Here is a 26,954-nt window from a genome sequence, read left to right on the forward strand (position 1 = left end):
CAATCTTTTGCTTGGATGGTTTATATTTGGTAACGTAATTATTTCGCGTTGTATAATATTAACTTATTTTTTGACATATATATAATAGATAATGTAATTTCTATGGTTAGGTAATGTCAGAGAGTGACGGAGTCAACATCTTAACTAAGGGGTTCAAAATTGAAAAATCTGAACAAAAGAATTAGTCGACGAAGGTTCAACGTCTGCTACATATACATGAAAAATAATTTTAACCTTGTATAAATAGTATAATTTTTCGATCCAAACTGCAGCAATATTAGCAAGCTCCACCTTTGATGTCGGACATCAATAATCTGAACAGTAACTTTATCATATTATAAAAAATAAAAGAAACCATACGAGCTCGATTTTTTTTTTTTAAAAGATAGAGGATTAAAATAAATGGTTCTATTATCTAATTTTAAAAAGGCAAAACGAAAAAAAAATAGTGTGCAATCACCCTAAATTGACGGTTAATAAATTGAGATTTTTCATTGTTACTATTTGAATAGTCAAAAGATACTTCCATTGACCGTGCTTTTTAAATATTTTAAATTATTAACTTTTGCGATTTATATTACTTTTAAGTTAATTTTTAAATATGTTAATTTATTTTTAAAAATTAAAATTTTCATATTTCAAATCACACCGAATATTAATTGGTTTGATAGTTGATTATACTCCAAAATAAGATCAATAAATTGAAACGACATAGTTATATTGCATTAGCGATCTTTAATATGGACTTGGATTGCGTTGTTTCGTGAAATGTTGCGGCAATTGCGTAGAGCATTTTGTGCATTTGAGTCTTTTAGAGCAATGCTTCACCTAAGAGTGGACGAAACGACTATTTACTGTTCGTTTGGATGTTTGTTATAGTGTGTTTCGTAACGTCATTGTTTTACGTTATCCTGATACATCTATAGATACACCCAAAATATGTCTAAACTATTTCAAGATTTATGCATTTTATTTTTAATGTGTGTTGTCTGCACTTTTTGAAGATTGTAGTCATTTCTATTGTTATCTAATTTGGTATGAGTGCTAATTCAGTGGTGGAACAAGAATTTTTACTAAAAACAGTCAAAATATAAAGAGGTAAATTCAGAAAGAAGATAAAGAGTGTTAAAATATATAATATGCATAAAAAGGAATATTTGACGTAGATATGAAGGGTAACTTTTGGAATTTGGATGAATCGACACCTCTTGAGTACATGTTGCTCCGTCAATGTGCCGGATATGTTTGGGACTTTAGCAGCGCAACATTGATCACTACCATATAATATAGTCTACCTTATAGTCATTTTATATAACTAAAATGATAAATCTCACATTGGTAAGTAACCTTCTATCATGTATCCTTATATCACAACACCTCGGTAACACTTTTGAATTTTAACCATTCGATTTTAGTTCTAAGTAACATCTTTGTCTGTCGTTTCATTCTCTTAAAATAACGAGCCTGAATATCAATATTTACATTTTGGCACTGGAATCTCATTTAATCTCACATCAACTAGAGTGTAGGAACTAAGTGCTCTCTAAAGCTTCATTCTTTGAACAACATATAATAGAGTGGCAACTAAGTGCTTTCTAAAGCTTCATTGTTTTAAACTTAGATCTGACACAACATCCAAATAAAAGTACCAAAAGATTCTCAAAACACAAAAGCATAAGAAAGCAAGTACGTACCGTCACAAAACATTGAAAAACCTAACTTATACAAATTAAACCTAACTTAGATAACCAATTCAAACTTGTTCTTCGTGAGTTATCGGGCTCCTGTTTCAGAACATCTTTAATTTAATCCCAGAAGATCCATTCTATCCACAAAATTGCATGATAATGTAACCACTAACAAAAGGAAACTATAAGAACTCACCCTCCTTTTTTCCTAGTAGCAAGACAATAGTAGATTACAAGATCATTGTTAACTTTTAGGGAAGTTGGGACAGAAGAAGAAAAAGATTCCCATCAAGCAGTCAGCCAAATGATTCTAATGTCCTTCCTGTTATGCTTACTCCTCCATTGCATCTGTGGAAGATTCTGTAGCTTGCTTATCGGATTAATTTCCTGTCGTTCTTTCCTGTAACACGTGCATTTGTAATCAACACAACAACACGCAGTATATTCCCACAAATTACATTTGTAATCAATAAACAAAATCAACAAAGAATTCATAATCCATCCAGGATGAGAACGAAAAATAGCAACTCTATAATCTATAGTAATGAGAATTTCGTTCATGGTCATTCAGCTTTGTGTCCAGTACATAAAAGTCACTCTTTCTTTCGTTACACAAAAGTTATTCTACTTTCCTCCGATCATTGTTGGAGTTACTTTAACTAGACTTTTAGTAATCTCACCTGAAAATGCCGTGGCATCTTAATTAATGCATTTGCTTAATTAAATAAGGAAAAATCACATAAGTCAACACCTTAACTTTTCTATATTACTTTAAATACCCTCCTACTAAATATATTACAAAAATCCCTTCTAAGACACAACACACGCGCTTTTGCTTATACATTCCAACCGACAGCTCAACATAATACCCAAATACTATTCTGTAGCCTAAAATCATGGGATTGCTGGCGAAGATTATGCCAAAATTCAATCTTGAAGCAACAACAGTTATCTTCCATTACAATTACTCCATTAACTTAATTATTCAAAATTAATCGGAGGTTAGTTTGTTTCTAGTTTATAATTTTGTTTATTAGTTTTGAAATTGAACAAATCCCTTTTCAATTTTATGTTCTTTAAACATTATAACATTATTAATGGAGTCAGGACCCTCTTTTAGTTTGGGGCTTACTCAATTTCAGTCAACTTCTAATGAAACTGATATATCTGGGTTTGTTCCTGGTAACTTCAATTTTAAAGACGTTGGTTTTCATGAAAATAGATCTAAGTATCGGAACGATCTGACAATCATGAAGAAGTTACGAGATGCTGCTAGTGCTAAAGGGAAGAAAACTGTTGTTGCTATTTCAAAGAAAAAAAGAAAGGAAGTTGTGAAAAGACCCATTACCAAAGGTATGGTATTTATGTGTTTGACTGGCGAATCTCCCCATAACAAAGTTATTGTTATTAACAAATGTTAGTGTTAATAATTAGTATGATACATAACAAGGAAGATAATGTTTGTGCATGCGTTATGATACATCACAAATTTTCTTATTATGATACACAAGTAAGAATTTTATCAATATGCCTGATACATATGTTATAGTTATGTATCATAATCTAAGATGTGACAACTATTAAAGCTAATTGTCAATATGATACATTACTTATGTATATAACTATAAGTGAATGCGTTATGTTACATCACTATTTAACACTAAGTAAGAAATTTACGAGGATGTCTAATACAACCTGATACATAAGTAAGAATTTTATCAGGATGTTTGCTACATATGTTATAGTTCTGTATTATAATACAATATGTAACAAATGTTAAAGGTAATTGTTAATCTGATACATTACTTATGTACATAAGGTCATAAAATGTGTTATGATACATCAGTGTTTTTTAATGCAGGGGATGAAATACGTGATCAAAACTGTTCCACATCATCCTTTGAGGTTTGACATTTCATGCAACCGTAATTTTGCGACTGATGTTGAATACTTTGTGGGTAAAAAGTACTAAATATGTTTAAGGAGACATGCTTTGGTATGTTTGTTGATATGCCTAAATCAAATTTTCAAGGTCAAATAACCAAAAATTTGTTGATGTTTGAGTGTAAACAAGATAACCCAAATGAATTTCATGTTTATGTCAAGAAAACAGTTTTGAAATTTACGATATTTGAATTTGCTCTCATTAGTGGTTTGAATTGCACCTTAAACATTGAGGACTTTCAGTATCCGATTTCAGATGGCTCTGTTTTAATGACAAAGTATTTCTCAGTAGCAAAAAATGGAATATTCAAAAAAAAATTGTTGAACGGTATAAGATGAGAAATTTTGACAATGACAAGGATGCATTGCAGATGACCATATTATTTTTCATTCATACGTTTTTGTTATCTGAAACTGATGATGCAACTGTTAGTTTTATAGAATTCAATGTGGCAGAGGATGGTCGATATGAACAATATCCATAGGGAAAGATTGCTTTCAACAAGTTGATGAACTCGTTGAGACAGGACTTTTTCGTTGAAAAGTAGCTTTATTAGTTAGGAGGAATGCCACATGTTCTCAACGTCTGGATGTACGAATGTTGTTCTGAAGTAGATAAAGACATTGCTTGTCGCATTGGTAATCGTATCCCGAGGATATGTAACTGATTTTTTGTTGGAACAAAACCTAAATTCGAGAAGTTCATGAATGGAATGTTTAGCAAGGTAATTTATATTTATTTTCAATCTTTTTTTGTATTTTATATTGCACACATGAATATTTTTTTAATGTTTTCAATATATATTTTCTTGTCAATATATGATAAAGCATGTAACTTGTTCATACTGTAGTATATTTGACGATCAGACATCTTCCATATCAATTCCTACAACAAAATAATTTTTTTTTACTATTACATTATATATTACAGTACTCATATGATACATTCTGATACATAACTGTACAGTTTGTGGTATATCACTACATGTTATGTAGAATATTGATACATTATTTTCCTTACATTCATTTAATTAAATTTGTTATTTTTTTCAATCCCAATTATAGTATGTGTATACCAACATAAGTCCTACAGTTGATGATCTGAAATGTCTTCAACTGCCAAATCATGATGGAATGGATTTGAAAGATTCTGTCAATTCAACTTTGCCATCCACATCTTGTAGACAGCCGATAAAAGTTGATCAGAAAGCTAAAATGAAAATTGATTCATTACCTTTGGATGATTTTGATAATTTTACTACCCCACCACCGCTCGAATTATTAACTAAGTCAAAGGCCAAGTCAGATAGATCATTGACACCGCCTTCAAAAACAAGAAAGACAGACGCTAAGTGAAAAGAATCGGTGACAGGTCAAGAAAAGATTAAAGCTCACCCCTCTATTAAAGAAGTCAATAAATCACCTTCTGGCATATCAAACTCAATTGCTGACCCAATCAATGAAGAAGCTCCACATGAACCATCTCTAATGGACTTCGGTGAACAGACACCACCAGCAGAACAAACCCCACTAGTTGTCGAAAGTGTGCGTGAGTCCACACAGAAAATTAATGTGTCTAGAGGAACATATCGTGAGCAAGTTTTGATGAAAGTTGATATGAATGCAATTGAATCATTAGTCAAGACATATGTAAGTGCAACATGAATTTTTATTTTTAAAATTGAATATCTTAAAATATCTAATTTACTTTGTTAAACTTATGCAGGTTGACAAAAGATTTGATGACATTGAAGCATTAATGAAAAACATCATGAAGAAATGAAAAAACAACATGAAGAAATAATGTTATCTGTGAAGAAGAAGCATGATGCTCCACAAAACTAACTTTTAATATGATCACATCAAATTTTATAAAATTTTATATATTTTTATCTTTTTAAAAATTATATGTTTTTTTGGTTGTTATTGAAATCGATAGTTCAAATAAATATTTGGAAAAGAATGAGATACATGGTGATGATTTGAAAACTCCAAAAGAACATCAAAAGGATGCACCAGAAAAGGAAAAGTAGTAAGAATATTAAAAAAAAGTATCGTATATTATTTCTATAATGTAATGAATTTTTGTGGTTCAGAATGATGATGGAAATGCTGTATCTACAGGAGATCACAAGAGGGATGAAAAATCATCAACTAAGTCTTCTAAGAAATTCAATTTTGATGATCCAGCTATCCGAGAAAGACTATTGAAGTTCAAAATGTATAGAAGGTACTGATAAAAAACTATTATATCGAGTGTATGTTATTAATGTGAAAAATTATATGTTACTTAGATATTGCATTATATGTTGTACAACTGACACATTCAATGTAAAAAGATTGATATATTTGTCAATTCTTTCTCAACAATATTGTTATTTCAACCTATATAAGTCTTACATATTCTTTAATATCTAATTAATTTCATGTTTCAGGAAGGTGAAACTGAGGTTAAGAATGATGCGTTTCAGCATTCCATCGATAACTCCATAAATGACATTTCCTCACCAGTTAGTGCAATACAATCTGAGGAGCTTTTACAGAAAAAAAATCTCCCTGATCACATTTTTCCAACAGACAATATTGAAGTTCGAAATGAACTGCAGGTAAATATAAAATACAATTGTGGATTATTTCATATGGGATCTCTTTCATCCAATCAATATTAGTATAATGCTATAACATTTGGTAGCTGTATCTAACAATTTACATTTTCCAGGTGTCCAGCACTGAGATATCTTCTAATGCATTTCAAAAATCGATAGATAATGTAATAGCTGGCATGTACACACCAGTCGTTACAATGACAGTAAATTCAGATGATCTTTCACAAAAAGTCAATCTTCCTAATCCGTCCTTAAAAACTGACAATGTTGAAGTTCCAAATGAACCGCAAGTATGGATAACACATGAGGTTTGGAATATATATGTTATTAATTAGGAATATCTTTGTTTAAAAGAAGGTTAAGCATGTTATATAATTTACCTCATACATTAAATACACTAAATTAATGTTTTATGAAATGTATCAGACCATTATTACATATTATGATACATAACAGTTTCACTAAATTATATGGGTTATTTCTTATAAATACGGCCACATAGATATAATGTTAACGATGTATTACACTATAGATGTCATATGGATTCTTATACACACTTAATTTATATCTAATAATTTATCTTTTTCAGGAGTCTACCAATGATACTTCAACTGATGCGTTTCAGGAATCAATAGATAATATTATAGCTGAAATTTCCACACCAGTCGTTGCCATGAAAATGAAGTTTATTAGTCCCACTGAAATCAACGACAATGAATGTCAAATCCATGATAGTTGATTTCCATCAGTTATTCCTGAAGCAGACTTGGATAAACAGGATGCCATTAAAATACGTGCACCAAGAAATAGGAAGCGAAGTAAAATATTCAGCTCACCATTTACAACTGAATTTGGTTCAAGTTGTGAAGGCAAAGAATATGCAACAGTTGATTTTCCTCGAAAGCATCCGTTTGATGATTACTTTATTTCTCATGATATACCGAACGGACTAATCGAAGAGTACTATGATTGAATTGTCGAAGGATTATTAAAGTGTCATGAAAAGAAGTAAGATATTTTTACTTTTTTCATTATTATTTTATAATTTTAAAATCACAAAGAGTATTATCATTTCATTATACTCATGTAGGAAATTGAAGGACAACCACTACAGAGCTAATAAATCAGGAATTGATTTTAGTTTATTGAATTTTGTTGTTGCACAACCAGACTCAAAGAACTAGTTTTACACAATGTCTTAGCCTAACACCTGCTGGAATGATGAGGTATTACAAAAAATATTACTTACATGTACAATAAACAACTTCTGATACATATATATATATATATATGGGGATATCAATAAATTATTTATTTTATTATTTTAAGCAGCATGTAAATGTTATATCTACTATCTTCGAAAGAAATCAAAGCAACAAAAGGATCAAGAATATTGATACACTACGGTTAATTGCCTGTTCAAAACATACATCGATGCGACATACAAATGTTACTTTGAGGATGCAGTGGGTGATTCTCTCTCAACTCAAGATGATTATAAAAGATCGTGTTTTGTTGCAAACAATGAAGAATCACTGATAAACATCATCAAAGGGTTCAACATACCTACTGCTTTGCCTTGGCACTTGGTCAATGATGTATACTTTTCTGTAAATTGTGATGAAAAATTTCACTGGATGCGGGCTGTGATATCTGTAAAGAAAAGATGTATCTGCATGTATGACTCAATGTTGTCATCACATTATAGAGAGCCATCACATGAGATCAAAAAGTTGTCTGTGATGCTGCCAACATACCTTAATGATAGTGGATTACTAGAAAATACTGAACAAACTGTATGGTCAAGTCTCGAAACTTACACAGATAAGATAGTCAAGTGGCTGATGCTTTGAATAAAAATTTATTTGATGTTGAATACATTGAAAATATTCCACAATAAGACAGTGAAAGTTTGTAAGTATATCCTCACAGTTTTATATATCTATAAATAATTCATCTCATTTTTTATTGTTGAAAATTTTCTAAATTTACATAATTTAAGCTGAAACATTATTATACATTTATTGTCCATGTACATATGTTTTGATACAACAAAAATTTTCACATTATTAAGCATCTAACTAAATGATTTGTCATGCTTAGGGACTGTGGAGTTTTTGTGGCAGCTTATGCAGAATTTCTTAGCTATTAAATGCAGATTCCTTCACCAAATCTTGATGCAGAATATCTTTAAAAGAGATATGCAATACTCTTATGAAACTATGGAGTTAAAAAGACTAAGAAGATTTATTCTAGTGACCATGACGATTCACCAAGATCACGACCATTTGATGTCCCTCCGACTGATGAGTCTAATATTGTAGCCATAGAGTAGATGCTAGGTTGTTCCATAGCTCTGTTCTTAACATTGTTTTTGTTGCTATCTTATTGGCCTCTATTAATGTAATTTTAGACATTAATTTTAATAGTGATGTTTTTGTGGAGAAATTTTCATCAATTTTTTGAACAATTAAAATTTGTTTATGATATGTTAAATTTTCATCAACACATGAAAATCGATGAATTATACATGTGAAAATTGTTGACAAGGTTTGCAATAAGTTAGTTACTGAAAAGATATGTATCAGACATAATTTTTTCAAAAATGCATGCAATTTATCATATTACTTCAAAGTGTCTCAGATCAAATTTGAAACATATTTAAAGTAAAGTAATAGGTAAAACAAATATAACTAAAAAAATTTCACATTCAGCTATGATACATCACATATTCATGCATCATATATTTTGAAGTTACAGTACAAATATCAATAAGTCAGTTATTATAAAATTTTCTATTATAAATAGTCTTTACAATTACTTCTTGAAATGTATCATATTACAAGCTACATTGTATCATGAATCCTAAACTTACATTAATTATTTGTGTAAATTTTTCAGTTTTTAGTGCAGTTACATACAAGTGTTGTTTCCTAAAACTAATTATACTGGAAATAACCCCAATAAAATGAATAGCCTTTCATGATAGAGTTGCTTTCTAATTTGAAGAACAATCTAAAAAGTTGTTGTAATGTAATAGATTACTTAAGAAACAATATTAAATAATAAATGAAATTAAAATGATAAGACAAAAATAATCCACTAAAACAAACAATAATTCAAATTAAACATTGTTCCAACATTATTCAAACATAGCCAAATGAAAACCAAACTAACAGTGAACAACTTAACATAGATCGTTCAATGTATCAGGTAACCAAAACATCAATTATCCTTTGGAAAGAAGTTGCAAGTACGTCTATTTTGACCTTCTTGACCACATTTTTCACAACAGTTTGTACTGGAGGATAGTTTTTCACTTGCTTTCTTACACCTACCCTTTTTCGGCCTCTCAGATGATCTTTTGTATTTGGATGATATGACTTCTTCTTCTTCGACACATCTAGGCACATGTCAATCCTTTTTATCGGGCATAGGTACTACTGGAACATCATATGTCTTCACTAATGTCACAAGCTTATAGTAATCAGAGCACAACGAACGAAACTTCACAATGCGTTTACTTCTCAACACTGCAATCACGTGCAGACATGAAATTTCATCAATCTGAAATCTACAGCAGTTGCATTTGTTAGCATCCAAGTCCACAACGTATATTTTTCGAGATTCATAAACTAAATAATGATACTCTGATGCAGGCTTGACCTAACAAACAAAAAATCACACACAAAAAATATAACGTACAATAAATTTTTATTCAATAAATAAGACTTAAAATGAGTAATTATTTACAAATACCATCATTCTAGATGCTTTAACTCCATTAAGTGTTAGGATTTTGTCAAACTTTCTACCTAAAGTTGTTTTTGTATATGAAGTAATTTCTCTATTTTTACAGTTTCATGCTCCAAATAATTTTCTGACTTCTTTCAAAAAATCTAAAATCGACAATTTATGCGGCTCCACTAAACAATCATTTATACATTCTGCAATGTTAGATGTCATCATCCGGCCTTTATTTATAGGAGCATGAACCCTTGACCACTTCTCATCTCCTATATCATATAGATAATCATTTATCCGGTGATCAATTTTATCAACCTTTGCCATAAGGTATTCAAAATCTTCTTTTCTGTATGCTTTGGACATCGAATAAAACAGGTCGTTAAGTCTATCCTTTCTCCTTCTAAAATTTAAACAAACGTTCTTCCAAAGATGCCAAATGCATGCTAAGTGAGGAACATTTGGATAGACAATGTTGACACTTTTAATTATTGTTTCATTACGATCTGATTCAACACACATGTTCTCATGCTCCCCCAAAAGCATTCTTAAATTTCTCGAAAAATCATGTTCATGCGGAATTATTTTTTGAGTCAACAACACCATAAGCAATTGATAATATGCAACCTAAAAAAATTCATGAAGCATGATTTTTAACAAAATGGTGTTATAAAAATGTGTATACAATCTATAAAGAATACGTTCAATTTTCAGATGTACAGTTATGTATCATAAACTATACAATGATGTATCATAAACTATACATTTATGTATCATACTATATTATATATGTTCTACACAGTATCATAACAGCAATTAAAGATTATGATTAGTCATACCTGTACCATCAAGAATGCTAGCAGAAAGAAAAGTCCCTTGAGATGGTCCACTCAAATGAATACCGTCTACCACAACAACTGATCTGCAATGCTTGAAACCATGGATCATTGACTGTAAAGCTATAAATAAATATTTGAATTCATTATCTACAGCCTTATGCATCCTGATGTGTGATCCCGGATACACAGAGTTTAGCATGTAGATGTATCTCGGCATTTGTCTATATCCGTCAGCAGTTTCACCCCTAAGCATTTCTATAGTACGCTTCTTGGCACGGCAAGATTTCATGTAATTGATGTCAACACACCATTCACAACTTTCATTTCTTCAATAATGTCTACTAGAGTGTGTTTTCTCTTATAGTTTACTAACTTTGGCTTTTTAAAATTACTAACAAAGTTAGCTGTAGCCTGCAACTGTTTTAACACCCTATCACTCATAGAGCACGTATGTTCATCATTGAATTTCAGAATTTAAAAAGATCTGAATCCAACAAGCAAGATGCTTTCATGTACCAACCGCAATTTTTATTACGACATTTCAAATAATAACTGCATATATAAATAAATAATCACAATTTTTTTTTAAAATAACTATTTCAAAAAAAAATTTCTGTATTACATACTCTAAATAGTTGTGCTACTTTAAACAATTCTTATAACACCATTTTGACATATCTACGACAAAAACTACTTCACGTTCATATATGATATTGTTTATGAATAACACGATCAAAACATATTTTAAAATGTATCATACAAAGAATATAAACACCAAACACACACACACAAAACCAACAACAACATAATTTATAATATATTTTTTTATCAGATCCTGATGCTCAAAAATTAAAACTGTGATCTAACACATACTTTTCCATTACAGCTTTAAGAGTTTTCTTATCCTTATACAACTGTTTCACCTTAGCTTCAGTGTTATGGTAATTGGTGATGAATTTTCTTATTTTAATTTCTGATTACAAAGAGTACTGATTATTCGATTCAACAACGGCAAGTGCAGCTGCATCTGATTCTGTTCCTTCGACGCACATTATCGCACCAGTTTCAGCATCAAATTTTCTATCTTCTATCGATTTATCGCTTACTGTAATGCATAACGGATACATTACAAAATCTATAAAAAAAATAAATTAAATCAACGTAAACCTTAACACCATTGTCATTTCTAATAACCATTGGAGCTGTATTTTCGTCCACAATATAATGAATATCTATATTTTTCTTTGCTTTATCTATCTCAAGTTCCGTTGCAATAACAGAAAACAAACTTTTGTAATTTTCATAACTAATTTCGTTTTGTCGGATACCAGAACGTCTCAGCAAAATTGAAATATTCATGACGAAAAATTGTATGAAAGATTTGACAAAAACTTATTTTTTGGAAGAAATGGGCTGAAACACAAATGAAAACGGCATTCAAAATTCAAAAATAAAATATTCTGTTACGTGATTTAAGTATTACAAAACGACAACTCCTATTTTTTAGGGATTTGATTAATCAACCCTATTCTTAATTACCGTTTATTAAATAATTAACCGCATTTAATATGCTACTTATGTATCATAACACAATGTATCATACAATCAAGTAATGTATCATATATGGGATTTTCAGTAATTTTTAAAAATGTTTGGAGTGAAGGTAATTATATATGAAATACTTGAATTTTACGTTGTTTATACATTAAATAAAGCTAATATACTAAGGATTATATGTCCGGCCCACATTCACCGGTAAAACCTGACTCAATATTGAATTTTAAAAAGAGATAATCTCATTTATATACAAAAAATAAAAGGTTTACAATAAAAATCTAACCCACTCATTCGCTTGAATAAAATCATTACGAAATATTATGGGTGTTCATGGTTTTGATAAAAATCGTTCCAAATAGAAAAATCAAATCAAACCGATTAAATAAACTAATTTTATTTGATTTGGTTTGCTTTGGCTTATATTTTAAAAAAACAGATAATATTTGATTTGATATGATTTTGATTTTCATTGAAAATTATTTATAATTTAAATATCTTGTATTAGATATATGTCATGATATGCCACTGTTTTATGTAATAATGTCAAGATTTTTTTTCTTTTTAATGAATTGTTGTCTTTCTTTTTTCCTTCTGAATAAATTGTTGTCTTTTTTCCTTTTGAGTGAATAGTTTCTTTTTTAATAACAGAACAATCGAACTAAATTGAACCAAAATCGATAAATCTATATTATATTTGGTTTGGTTTGATTTTAATAATTTAAAAATCAATTATATTGGTTTGATTTTGATTTTAACCAATTAACGATTTAAACCGACCTGCAACAACAACATACCCAGTGTATCACCACAAAGTGGGATCTTGGGAGGGAAAGTGTACGCAATTCATACCACTACCTCAAACAAAGTAGACAAGTTATTTTCGATAGACCTCCGACAGTTTAAACTGACCAGTGAACATCCATAATTAGTAAAAAAAAAATTTATTTCAGTTACTGTTGCTATCTAGTTGTATTTTCTCCTTATTTTTATAGATTTTAGTTTCATAAAATATCAATAAAATTTTTGTATAAAACAATCTCATGACCTAATATTATTAAAAAAAGAGTGTTGGTATTCTCTCATTATATAATCCATTGAGGGAAACGGATTGGACACATACAAAATGGTCAAGATATGACTAATATTTTGTTCATATTTTTATAATCCCAAATCAAGAACTAATTAAGGTTGTCACATTATTTTTGAGATGAGATTATCATAAAATTCGATCAAAGTAATTTATGATGATAGGAGTAAAGTAAAGCAACTTTAGCGTAATGAAAAAAACAAAAAATAACATTTGTGTAATAAACTCAAAGCTAATAGACCGTGGATATCTATAGTAACTTGCCTTTTTTCTTTCGTTGCTTTAGTTTAAGTTTTGAGCTCTTCTTCATAAAATTTTTTACAGGAGTTTTATTGGTGTCTTGAATTTTCCCTGAAACCTCTATAACAATGTCAATAAGTTTGACATAGAACACACCTCCTTTTCCGCTACTACACACAAGAAAATAGAGAGGAGGAACAAACAGAGAGTAAAGCAGATACAACACTACCAAGAACATCAAAACTTTTTAGCATATCATTCAACATATTCATAATAAAAGAGGGGACCTAGCCTTATATTTATAGGCTTAAAAGTCTTAACCTAGTGAACTCCCCATTACGGGCTCACAGGTCTGCTACAGGCCTATACTATTGTCTGACACTGTTGAACTATAGTGGTACTTGCATCAACCAATGACACAATACTAGTCCAAAATTACTAACATTGAAATTTTGTAGACTTAAACCAAATGGTGTGGTAGTGTAGCAAGAAATAGTCAACATGAACTCCAAATCGAGGTTATTTCATTGTTAGTCCTTCAAATATTTTTTATATCAATATGTACGCTTAAAATCAACATGCATATCATAGAAAAATTGTCACCGCGATTTTTTGTTACAACATGTGTGAGCACTAAAACAACATATGCTCCACTAAAAAATCTTGATTTTCAAGGTTCAACATGCGCAGTATATTACACAGTGCAACAACTAGAAAAATCCGCAAGGTAGAATGATATACCATATATGTCTCCAAAAAGATCCAACAAAACAACAATATGATCTTATCAATATGAGACATAACGAACACATAAGGCAAAAAGCCTTAATATAATAAAATAATATTAAAGTGTGCACAACAACAATCAACAATATAAGTGATAGCAAAATCTACCATAGCATAAATATCTTAATAAAATAGATAATATCACCCTAAGCCCCAAACAATAGGTTAAATTGTCTAATGACAAATAAAAAATAATATTAAATACTCCCACTAACCTAGTAAATCAAATGACTTAACAACACCATATTTTGAACAAATTACATAAAAACTATGGGTCTCAGCCCCTTCGTTAGTGGATCAGGAAACATCAAATCAGTAGGTATATGTTCTATCACAATATCCTCCTCCTTAACCATGTCTCTCATATACAGATATTTTGTTTCCATATGCTTAGAATATGAAGAAGATTTATTATTTTTTGAGTAGAACACAGTGTCCTTGTTGTCACAATAAATCTTCAAGGTCCTAGAGATGAAATCAACTACCACAAGCCCAGAAATAAAATTCTTAAGCCGAATAGCTTGCGTGGATATACCACAACAAGCTACAAATTCTACTTGCATAGTGAAAGATGTTGTAAGAGTCTGTTTCACACTCTTTCAAGATATCGCACCCCCTGAAAATATGAAGATGAAGCCAGAAGTAGAACTCAAATCATCAGGACACCCAGCAAAGTCTGAGTTTGTGCAACTAATTACCTCAAGGTCGTCAACCCTTTTGTACACTAACATAAAATCTCTTATCTTCTTCAAGTACCTCATTACTTTCTTAGATTAGTTTGATAACGTTCAAGAGCATTGACAATGAAAGAAATGTCAAGACGAGTGCAAACTTGTGCATACATAAGGCTTCTAACAACACTTGAATAAGGCAAATCTTTCATAAAATCTTTCTGCAGATCATTTTTGTGATGTAAGTCTACGATTAACTTTCACTTTTTACCACAAAAACATCTCTGGGCTTATAAGTTTTTATCTGAAATAGTTTCAAAATACAATCAATATAGGCCTTTTGTGAAAGCCTCAATAACGTACGAGATCTATTTCTTCAAATCTCAATGTCCAAAATAAATGATGTCTCTCCTAGATCTTTCATATCAAACACTCTGTTCAATGAATGCTTAGTTTCATGAAATAGTTCCAAATTATTAGTAGCAAGTAAAATATCATCAACATAAAAGTTATCGAGAAGTGATAATTATTGTACTCCCACTGATCTTAAGATAGATGTAATGATCAATTTTTTTCTCTACAAAACCCATAAAAGTGATAATTTCCTCAAACATCAAGTACCGCTATCGAGAAGCTTGCTTCAAGCGATAGATAAATTTCTTCAACTTACACACAAGATATTCATTGCCTTTGCCAACAAAATCTTGATTTTTTTTTGCATGTAAACCTCTTCATTAAGACCACCATTCAAAAAAGATTGTCTTTAGATCCATCAGATATAGCTCAAGATCAAAATGGGCTACCAATGCAATAATGATTCTAAAAGAATCCTTAGATGACATTGGTGAAAAGGTTTCATTGTTATCAACTCCTTCTCACTGTGTGAATCCTTTGGCAACCAACCTCCCCTTAAATCGTTCAACATTTCTATTTGAATCTTTATTGGTATTAAAAACCCATTTGCAACCAACAACCTTCTGGCCTTTATGAAGCTCTGAAAGCTCCCACACATTATTATTACTCATGGATTTTATCTCTTCAGATAAGACATCAAGCCACATCTTTGATTCAGTATATGATGAAACTTCAGAAAAGGTCACAGGATCCATAATGTCACCTTCGGCTAGGTATATTAAATAGTCATCTGATAGCGGTGATTGTTTTAGTCTACTTGATTTCCTCAAATTCTAAACCTCTTCATCAACAACAGCAGGTTCCTGAACCGCTTCTTCAATAATAGGCACCTAAATTTCTACAGATACAGGGTCATAAACTTGCACATGTATATGATCATGAGGTTCATCACGTATAGGCACAAACACAAATGATTCTGAGGTAATAGTAAGAGGAATTCTGACAACTTCAACACTTTTAGTTGGCTCACGAGCAACATTTTGAGAAAAATCCTTATCTACAACATTAAATTCAAGAAATTTTGCTTTTTGAGATTCAACTATAATTGTTCCCTTGTAGGACAGTAAAAACTATATCCTTTAGAATGAGATGGATAACCAATGAGAAAACAACGTAAGGTTTTAGGTTTAGCTTTCTTTTTTGAAGGGTTATGTATCTTTACCTCAGCAGGACATCTCCAAACTCAAAAGTGATTTAAACTGGGTTTCCTATTGGTTCACAACTCAAAGGTGGTTTTAGGAATTGACTTGAAAGGGGCACGATTAAAAATGTACATGAATGTTTTAACAGCTTCACTACAGAAGAACTCAGGTAAGTTGGATCTACTCATAATACTTCTCATCATGTCTTTTAAAGTATGATTTTTCCTTTTGGCTTCGCCATTTTGGTTAGGACTATCGGACACAGTGTACTGGGAAACTATGCCACAATCCTATAGATATTTGGCAAATGGTCCCATCTGTTACCCAGTCTCAATGTATCTACCATAATACTCACTCCTCCGATCAGACCTCACTATCTTAATGACCTTTTCCAGCCGTTTCTCTACTTCAGTTTTAAACACTTTGAACATTTCAAGAGATCTGATTTTTCTTTAGTAAGAAAAATATAATCATACCGAGAAAAGTCATCAATGAAAATGATAAAATAACTTGAACTACATATTGTAGTAGAATATGGATCACTTATGTCTGTGTAAATGATTTCCAATAAATTAGAACTATGAGTAGCACCCTTTTTTGTTTTAATCAACTTTGCTCTAATGAAATCAATACATGTTCCTATGTCTCCAAAATCAAGAGAAGTAAGATACTAGACTTAATCAGTCTTTCGACTCTATCTTTAGAGGTATGACCCAAAGTCTTATGTCATAACATGCCCGTATTTTCATTTAAAATTGATCGTTTAGACCCAATAATTTCAGAATTAAAAGAGTTGTATTCAAAATCAGAAGTTAAGAAAATTTTAGACAAACCATCAGAAGGATTCCATGACCAACAACTCGAGAGTTCAAAAGCAAATTAATTTTTTCATTAAGAGAATTAAAATCATAATCAAACTTGTATAAAATTGGAATAGAAATCAAATTTTATCTAAAAGACGGTACGTAAAGAGTGTTTTCACGAACAAGCTTATAACTAGTTTCTAAGTCTAGAACTACAGTTCCTATGAATTATACTTCAACTTGGACATCTATGGCGACTCTAATTCTTGACTCTATTTTTTTTTTACTTCCTTTTGTTTTTGAACCCCTGCAAAGAAGTGAGGACACGAGTAGTAGCTCCACTATCTAACCACCAAGAATTAATGGGAAAATCTACAAAGTGTGACTCAAAACAAATAAGAGTTGGATGATTATCTTATTGACTCCTTTTTATCTAAGAATAAACTTTGGTGCAATATCTCTACTTGTGATCAGGTTTCTTATAAAAAAAGCAATTATTATTTTTCTTAAAAACCATGTTATTGGTTACAGGATAATCAGTCTGATCTTTATCTTGCTTGTTGTTGTCCCCATCCTTTTTAAAAGTATGATTACTAGATCTTTCAAACTTCTTAGGTCCCTTGCTAGAGCTTGCTTTGAAATCATGAGAAGCTAGCATGGCAACCTCACCCTTATCCTTTCTAAATTTTTTCCTCTTAAACAATACATTTGAAAAAGAGATCATTGATTGATCAACATTCATCCTGAGTATTATAGGCATTTTTTATTCGGCTAAATGCAACAGGTGGGGATTTAAAAACAAAGTGAACAATGTAAGTATCAAAAAAAGTTATTTCAAGAGTTTCTAGTTTAGACTATATGTGAACCATCTTAAGTATGTAATCTCTAACCTCCCTAGTAAAGTCATATCGCATCCCTGCGAGTTTATTCATTAGATCTTCAGTCTCGACCTTATTGGATACAGATATCTTTCTTCCACTAGAGCAAGAAATTTTTTGGCATTGATAGTTTCAGGCAGATCACTTTTGAGGTGCTCAGCAATCAGCCTCCTAAAGGCAAGGATGCATAACCTATTAAATCTCTCCCATTTAGCATTAAATTTTTTTCAATAGCTGTACTGAAATTAGTGAGAGCCGGAGACTCATTCTCATGCATGGCTTGATCTACTTCAGTCATGCCCAAAGGAAATTTAAGATTTTCTTTCCACCGCTTAAAGTTAGAACCCGATTGTTTTATCCCTTTTCGGATTTCTTTTTGCGAGAAAAATAGTTTTGATCTTAAAACTATTTCAAGAGATTTAAAGAAATGTCAAAATAATTTTAAGAAAATTTACAGAGTCACCACTTGATTTTTATAGGAGAAATCAAGAAAACTTTAAAGAGTTCTAAAGGTTCAAAAACAAAAATAAACCTTTGAAACTAGAGATAATGGGTAAGGGTTCAATTAAAGCCCTAAGAAGGTTTTTAAGGCACTTAGCAGCATCCGTTTAAAATGGTGTACCAAAAAGAACTAACTTGACTAATTAAAGTGGCTAATTTTGAAAAAAAGGTTAATTTTTTGTAAACACCTGATTTAATAGAAAATAATAAGATTAGTTATTTAACATTTAAACATGACATCTATTTATTGAAAGGAGAAAATTAATATTTGATTAAACTAAGTTGTAGTTTTTCGAACTTAGAACGGGAAATGAATTTTAATTTCGTAAAAGAAGAAAATTATGGAAATCATTTTCTTATTATTAATCATTATAAAAAAGGGTTGATTATATTAGAGATAATACCTATGATAAATGTTAAAGAGTGTTGAATTTAAAACCTTTATTGATTACGATAAGTTGAAATTTATAAGAAAATTTAGTTTCTTGAGTTTTAAAGGAGTTATTTTTTTAATTCAAATAGACTATTTAGTTATATCAAGTGAAAAATCACGAATCGACTAAAATACGTGACAAAATAAAATGGTAACGACTTAGGGGATTTAGCTAGATTAATTAATTTAATATGTTAGTTAGCACAAGTAAACAATACAAGTTACAAAAAATGATGGAAGAATTAAAATTGGGCCCTCAATTGACCCATTAATGAAGCTTCCCAGTTTTGGGCTTGAATTATGGACTTCAGTCCATTTTCGGAAGTGTATATCAACCAATGGCATCCAAGAACTCTCTCTTCATCACATATTATCATCCCAAAATACTCTCCTCATAAAATAAAAAGTTTCAACAACTCTTCAATGACTATCATGGCCAAAATCTCTCCACCACCATTTCACCAATGCTTCCAACGTCATCAACATTTCCACCATTCCCACTATTTGACACTACTTCACATTCCTTCATTTTCTCCCCATTAAAATCTTCAATTTTTTTCTTTTTTTTCATTGTCCACTTTTTTCAAAATTTTGTTGAAATTTTAAGAATTAAGAATCTAACATCAAAAAAGTTAAGAATCTTTAAGACAATATTGTATTATTCATATCATGTTATTTTTCACCACACTTCAATCCAATCCAATCTTTTAGTTCAATTTATGAATTTTATCTCAATTCTCTCTAAAAATTTCTCTACTGTTTTCCACCGGAATGGCTTCGCAGTAGCCGGTGAAACTTTTTTGGCGACCGGATGGTACTCAAGAGGAGCGCATTGATGTTGCGCACCTAACCCAAAAAGAATCTGTAGCTAAATAGACCTACAACACTGAGAAATTAAGTAATAAAATAGCGATCTCTAAGTCAATTTCGGATGAACAATAGTGTAGTGTTCAAGAGTTTATTTCCCTTGTGAATTCGGGTGTTATTCAAATATTTCCAAGTGGTGGAAATGTTAACAAAGATGAATTTCCATCTAGCAATGTAGAATTAAACATTTCCATTGACCAAAAGCAGAATCCCAAAATTGACGATTTAGCCACAATTGCGACAAAACCAGAAAAAACAACCCCCATTAGCCGCCATCACCACCGCCACCCCCATTAGCTACCACCGCAATTATCACCTCCATTACCTACATCGCCACTGTCACCCCTCCCTCACCTCCTTTTATCAAATTTAGGGTGGAATTATGAAATAAAATTCAATTATATGTGAGAGATTGTTGGGAATTTAATTATCTTTGTCTAATTTCATTTAATGATATAGATTAGATGATGATTCAAGAATATTGATATTTTGTTTGATGAGAATGATGAAATTTTAATTTGGGTTTGTAAAATTGAAAATGGTGGAAGATGAGGGGAAATAATAATTAAAAATTATAATAATAAAAAAAATTGACTGGTCAAACGCGTGAGTTTCACCCTTAAGAATATGTGGTTGTGGCTCTTTAGGGGTATGATAATTTTATTTTAAAATAGTTCAGAGATCATAGGATCCTACAAAGTATAAATATGTAATTGGAATTTGAGATAAAGATTGAGGGATTTTTGACCATTTTCTGTTATGAAATTAAAGGCTTCTTTTCCGGATTTCAAGATTCACAATTTGTTCGTGTGGATATATAAAGAGAGGAGAACAATGTTTATAACATTTGAAAACCCAAAAGAATAAAAATGACATATGTATTTTATTTTAAATTGAGTAGATTTGAAGGTTGTTGGAATTCAAGTGCTAAATTCATTTTAGATCATTACTAGCTACTGAAATTAGAAAATTGAGAAAGACTTTGAAATTCATTATTGTTGAGCCTTGAAAAAGGATGAAGGAGGAAAAATTGGATTTATCGAAATTCGTGGTTGTTGGCCAAAATGATTATAGGGGTTCGATGATGATACTGGTGTGAAGAAAGTTCTTCAATTTTTCTTGTGAAGAGCAACAGTGTCGCTTACTTCTTTTTATATTGTTTGTTCAAGTTTTCTGCAACAGCAAAAGTACTTCTAGGTTGAAAATGCTAACTTACATAATCAATAATACAATTACTTTTAAAGTCGCAATTTGATGACTTCTTTATATTTGGTTGAATCATTTTCTTTATTTTGTTCAGTTATGGTCTTTCTCACTTTCTATGTAGATAAATAAAATACAATTTGGACCAATTCATTTTTACCTATAGGTCCAATATTATAAGGTATATATATAAATCTTTTTAGGTCTTATTTCATATCACAAAGAGACTTTTAGCAGTCAAAAAAGAAAGAAAGTGTGCAGATTTTTGCACTAAAATTTCAGCCACACCTGTCAACTTCAAATTGTGATTCTCACTTCGTTTCTTATTCTATTGAGATGATTTTTGGACAGCTCGTTTCTCTCATCTCTGATTTTTGGACAGCTCGTTTCTCTCATCTCAATTTTTTATCAGAAACTGATGAAAGTTGATTTGGTGACCTGTAATTCATGTTTTTCATCCCTGAACAACAGCTACATTTTTTGATATTTTTGCTCCTTTTATTCTCTAGTTTTGGTGCTACCTTGTTGTGTTGTTCCTCATTGTTTGACACTTGTTTTTTTGCCAATTTAGGAGAACAATATTGTAACTCTTGGTGATGGAGGTTTTGGTCCCATGATTTTTTTCTCTTCACATCGAAGAATTTTTCATGTAAATTTTGTGTCTTATGTGGTTGATTTTATTCTTGTCTTGTTGTGTTCGTTTGATTGATTTATTTGCTTCCATATTATTACTGTTCTTGGATTTGCTTGTCTCCTCTTGGTTCAAATTGAAAGGAAAAGTTTAGATTAAACTTGGGTATTCTTCCGCTGCTACCTTATCGTGCACTTTGATAGAAGTTTGATGATGATACTGGAGAATATTTGAAATGATAGCCACTTTAAAATTTTAATTTGAAATTTAAAATTTTAATTTGAAATATACCCATTAAATATTTTTAATTTATTTTTTAGGGTTAGAGTTGGAAAAAACAAAAAGTGGGGTAAAATTGTGGGGTCATGGGCCTAGCTCTTTAACAATTTTAAAAGTTGAGAATAAAATACAACTTTATAAAAATACAATATGGTCCCTTTTTATATTTATTAAATATTCAAACTTTTTTTAAATCCATTTAATAAATTCAATAACTTCTCTCTCCTCAAATATTCTTCTTCCGATTTTCTTTATATCTTTAGTAAATTGAAACAATTTGCTCGATTGTTCCTCCCCAAGTCAAAATTTTCCATCTTTTCTTGCTCAGATAAGTTTAATCTTCTTCCCCGATCAGTTTTTGATCCATTTTAGTATATTTTTTTATTTCATTTTGTGTAGTCATTCTTCGATTTTGACGAAAATTGTACTGTTCTTCATTGAATTAGTCAAAATCTGAGAGTTTTTAGTTAATATTCTTGATTCCGCATGTTTAATTGTGTTTTGCTTTGGATAATGGCTAGAATTTTTTTTAATTTTTGTATTTATATTGCGTATTGATTTTGAATTTTTTTTACTGAATTAAACCCATTTTAATGGTGTTCTTGTTGCTGCGAATTGCACTACTAATATCTGGAGAACTTGGAACTTGGTTTGCATGTTTGATCTGGGGCGTTTTCCCATTTTTATTAATATACTATCGACCACTACATATTTATTTTTGCTGCATTTTTTCATTTATTTTAATAGATCAGTGATCGATAAATCGTCCACTACAGATTTATTTTTGCTTGTAGATCATAAATGGTCAAAGTTCATAAAGCAGTTAAAAGGGCTGCTTGTAGCAGTAGAAAGCAAAAAGTCGATGAAGTTTTTAAAATTTTGAAGAGGAAAAAATTTGTAATCGAAGAACCTGAATCAGAAAGTGAATAAAAAATACTTGTCGAGATTGAGGAAAGTACTGCACATGAGAGTGATAATGTTGAGGAAAACGAAGGAGAAAGCAAAGAAAAAAGTGAAAGTGATGGTGGTGAAGATGAGAATAGGAGAGATTGTGGAGACGGGGAGGAAGATGGTCTCCTATCCTTGCCAATTTGTGCAAGAGATATCTCCATTGAATACAACGACCTAACAACTTAGATGGATGATTTAGGTTATTTTCCAGCATTGATTTTCGTAAGAGCAAGAATGGTGGTTTATCGAGAGTTTAGAAGGATTCTAGTTGAACAAAAGCTCTATACTGATTTTAAGAAGACGTGTTTTGGACACTTGAGACACATGACGAAATATTTTAAATTTAATGGATAGATGGTCCAATATGTATTACTGCGACGTATCAAAATAATAAAAAACTGCATAAAATTTGATTATGTGTGAACGATAAGCCAGCTTGTTTCATCTTAAAGGAATTTACTCTAATTACGAGAATGAATTGTTCAGCATGTCCTCGTGAATCAAAAACAAACAAAGTCCTCCAAAATAGTGAAATTATTCATTTTAAAGTGATGAAGAATAAAAGCATTACTGCAGCAAGGATGATTAACCTGATCAACGGTAATAAGTTGACTAATCAACAAAAGTTGAAGCACTTTAGTTTGGTTCATGCACTCAATGCTGCTGGCAAAGGACCCGTCAAGGAAGGTGAATTTAGCCCACATAAAGATGGCGGCTGATTTAGATTTCTCTGAGAGTTATCCACGAGGGCAAGAGTCGTTAGGGCTAACATTGAGCTATTTAAAAAAGAAGGTTGATTTGAGCAAGCAGAAAGAAGCATGGTTGTGAAGAGGAATAATGCATCGTACATTTTATTCGATTTTTTGGACATTTCTGGTACTTATAATCTACTATCTTATCGATTTATTATAGACTCTTACCTATTTGTGTAGTAACACATAGACCCTGTAGATTTATTTATGCTTCTATTTATTGCAGGTCTGGATATATGAGGTCTTTCCTCATCGTAGAAGGTATGTTGAAAAGTCATTGGAGTTTCCTATGCCTATTTCACGTCTACTTAGATGGCACACGCCAAATAACGGCAACATAATGAAAGATGACCCATTTAAGTATAAAGAAAACAACAGAAGGGTAAAATTGTACTTATTATAATATGATAATAATATTATTAAATTAGTGAATGTCGTGTAATTTATATTTTTTATAGACTTTGCACCCATACCTTATCCTTACTATCCATGAGATGGAGCAGACCTACATGAAAACATTTAAGTCATACGCAAACGAAGGTAAAGACACATCCATCGATGCCTTGAAATTGCAGTTAAAAGGTGTGACTGTCCTCGCTTCATAAATGGAGGTCGAGGATGAAGACGAAGATTTGGATGGTCACAAATATGTCCCAAGTACAGCATGTGCTTGTGATCATGCTGGTTTAAGTGGACTCAAAACTGCACCAGACATTTCTAATGATGAAGACCTGTGTGAGCATATTGCTTTGCTCGAGAAAACTGTTCTGGATATTGCTTTTTTTGTTAGAGATGAGAGGTCGAGGAGAATCAAAAAAAAAAAAGCAGCAAGATCAAGGTAAACTAATTTATTTTTTATTTTTCTAATTTAATTTTCTTACATAATTTTGGTACTCCTTTCAAAACAATGCAGCGTCGATAGTTGCCCTTGTAGCCGACATCAAGTAAACCTTGAAAAACTCGCAGTCATAGTGAATGGCCTTGCAGTAGCAGATGAAAAAATGAAAGAAAAGAAAAAATAGGAGAAGACAGTAGATGAACAAGATAAGAAAGAAGAAGAAGAAGAAGAAGAAAACAAAGATGGGGAAATGAAAACTGAAGAAGAAGCAGAAAATGAGGAGAAAACAGAAGAAGATGGTGAAAAGAAATCAGAAGAAGAGGAGAAGAAAAAGAGAAGACAGTTGATGAAGAAGAAATGACTGAATAAGAGAATTAAAATATAGAAGAAGAGAAGAAATCTAAATAAGAAGGAGAAGAAGATAAAGAAAATGAGAAGAAAGAAATAGAAGAAGAGGAGGAAAAAGATGAAGAAAAATGAAATGGATGTGATGGGCATTGTTAAGGAACTCAATGATGATAATATGTAGTTTGGTGTCTTGAAACACATAATTTTCTTAATGATTTATTATTTTTAATGATTTGATTTTTTTGAATAATTGAATTACATATATTTGGCAAATCAATGATGACATTTACTGATAAAATTATGTTCAGTTATTCCATTGCCTTATTAGATTATACAGTTGATTTCATTGTGTTATCAATTTAGCTATTGTCCTAATTTATAGAGGCCAATGACAAATATTATAGAAGTCATTCTTTATAATTTATAGACTGCACCCATGATTGATTTAAAAAATCATACATTTACAATGATGAGAAACAAGTTTACTGTTATATGTTGCATTGGTTACCACTTCAGTTACTGTCATAGTTTATAGAGGTTAATGATAAACGTTTTAAAAGTCATTCTCTATTTATTATAGACTGCACCCACGATTGGTTTAAGAAATCATACATCTTTTTATTCAGTTTTCGACAACCCTATTACACCTTTGCTGGAACCGAACACCAACAACAAATCATACAATAATTTTTTAGGTCATTCTTTTGCTCTTCGAACAAAATCAACCTTTGCTTTAGTTGATTCCTCTTTATTTCAATTTCTTTTAGTGATCCTTTCAAATAATCCCTTTGCTCTTCGACTTCTTTTAACAATGTCATGAGTGGATCTCTATTTTCTTCAGATTTTTGAAACTTTTGTAGTATATAAAAATTTGAAAGCGCCTTGAAAATTTAATGTCGATGGGCTGCTCGTCGGTGAGTTTTCCACAAGCCACTTAAAAAAAGAGCATCCACTATTATCCTTGACCAAAAAAATAAGTTATTGCATAAATTTGCTTGCTTAAAAAAAATAAATCACATATTCATATACACACTCACCTTTTCAACCGCAGAGTTAACAAATTTTCGACCGGGATTCGAATCGGTGCGTGACGTCCTCAAGACAACTGGATTGCCACATGGACATATGTAGGACACTTTTGCATTTTATATTTGGTATGCTTGAGATACTGTAGTTGTTTAAAAATGAACAAAAAATAAAGCCGAAAAAATGAGAGTGTTAAAACAAAAATAGTCTTTCTTTTATACAAAAAAGGAAGTGAGATATTACTGTTGGATGTGATTGACATATACTATATTACCGTTGTAAAAAATTCATATTTAAATTTTATTACTGCTGAACCTCTTTTATAGACCTTAAATATAATTGATGCCTTCTCATACATTGGGTAGATGATGGACCATATAGATCGATACTCGGTCATTACTAAGGTATATACAGATTAGTGCAATGATAAAAAATATTAGTACATATATCAATAATTAAATAAACGATATTGAATTGAGGGCCATCGATTGTGTCCATTGTAATCACACAATGCAAGCCTTGTCAATAATAGACTGTATTGGTTTATTATGCTTAGTAACATATTGTGGATAAAAGAAAATAATTAATTAATAAGAAAATAAATAATTGAATTTTATGCAATTAAATGAGTTTAAACAAGTCATGTGATCGTATAAGAGTTCATGTAAATTGGAGAAGGTGATCAAAGATGTGTGAGGATGGGTAGTGGTTCTACAACCAACATCC

Source organism: Capsicum annuum, chromosome 3, assembly GCF_002878395.1.
Source record: "Capsicum annuum cultivar UCD-10X-F1 chromosome 3, UCD10Xv1.1, whole genome shotgun sequence".
Taxonomy (NCBI): Eukaryota; Viridiplantae; Streptophyta; class Magnoliopsida; order Solanales; family Solanaceae; genus Capsicum; species Capsicum annuum.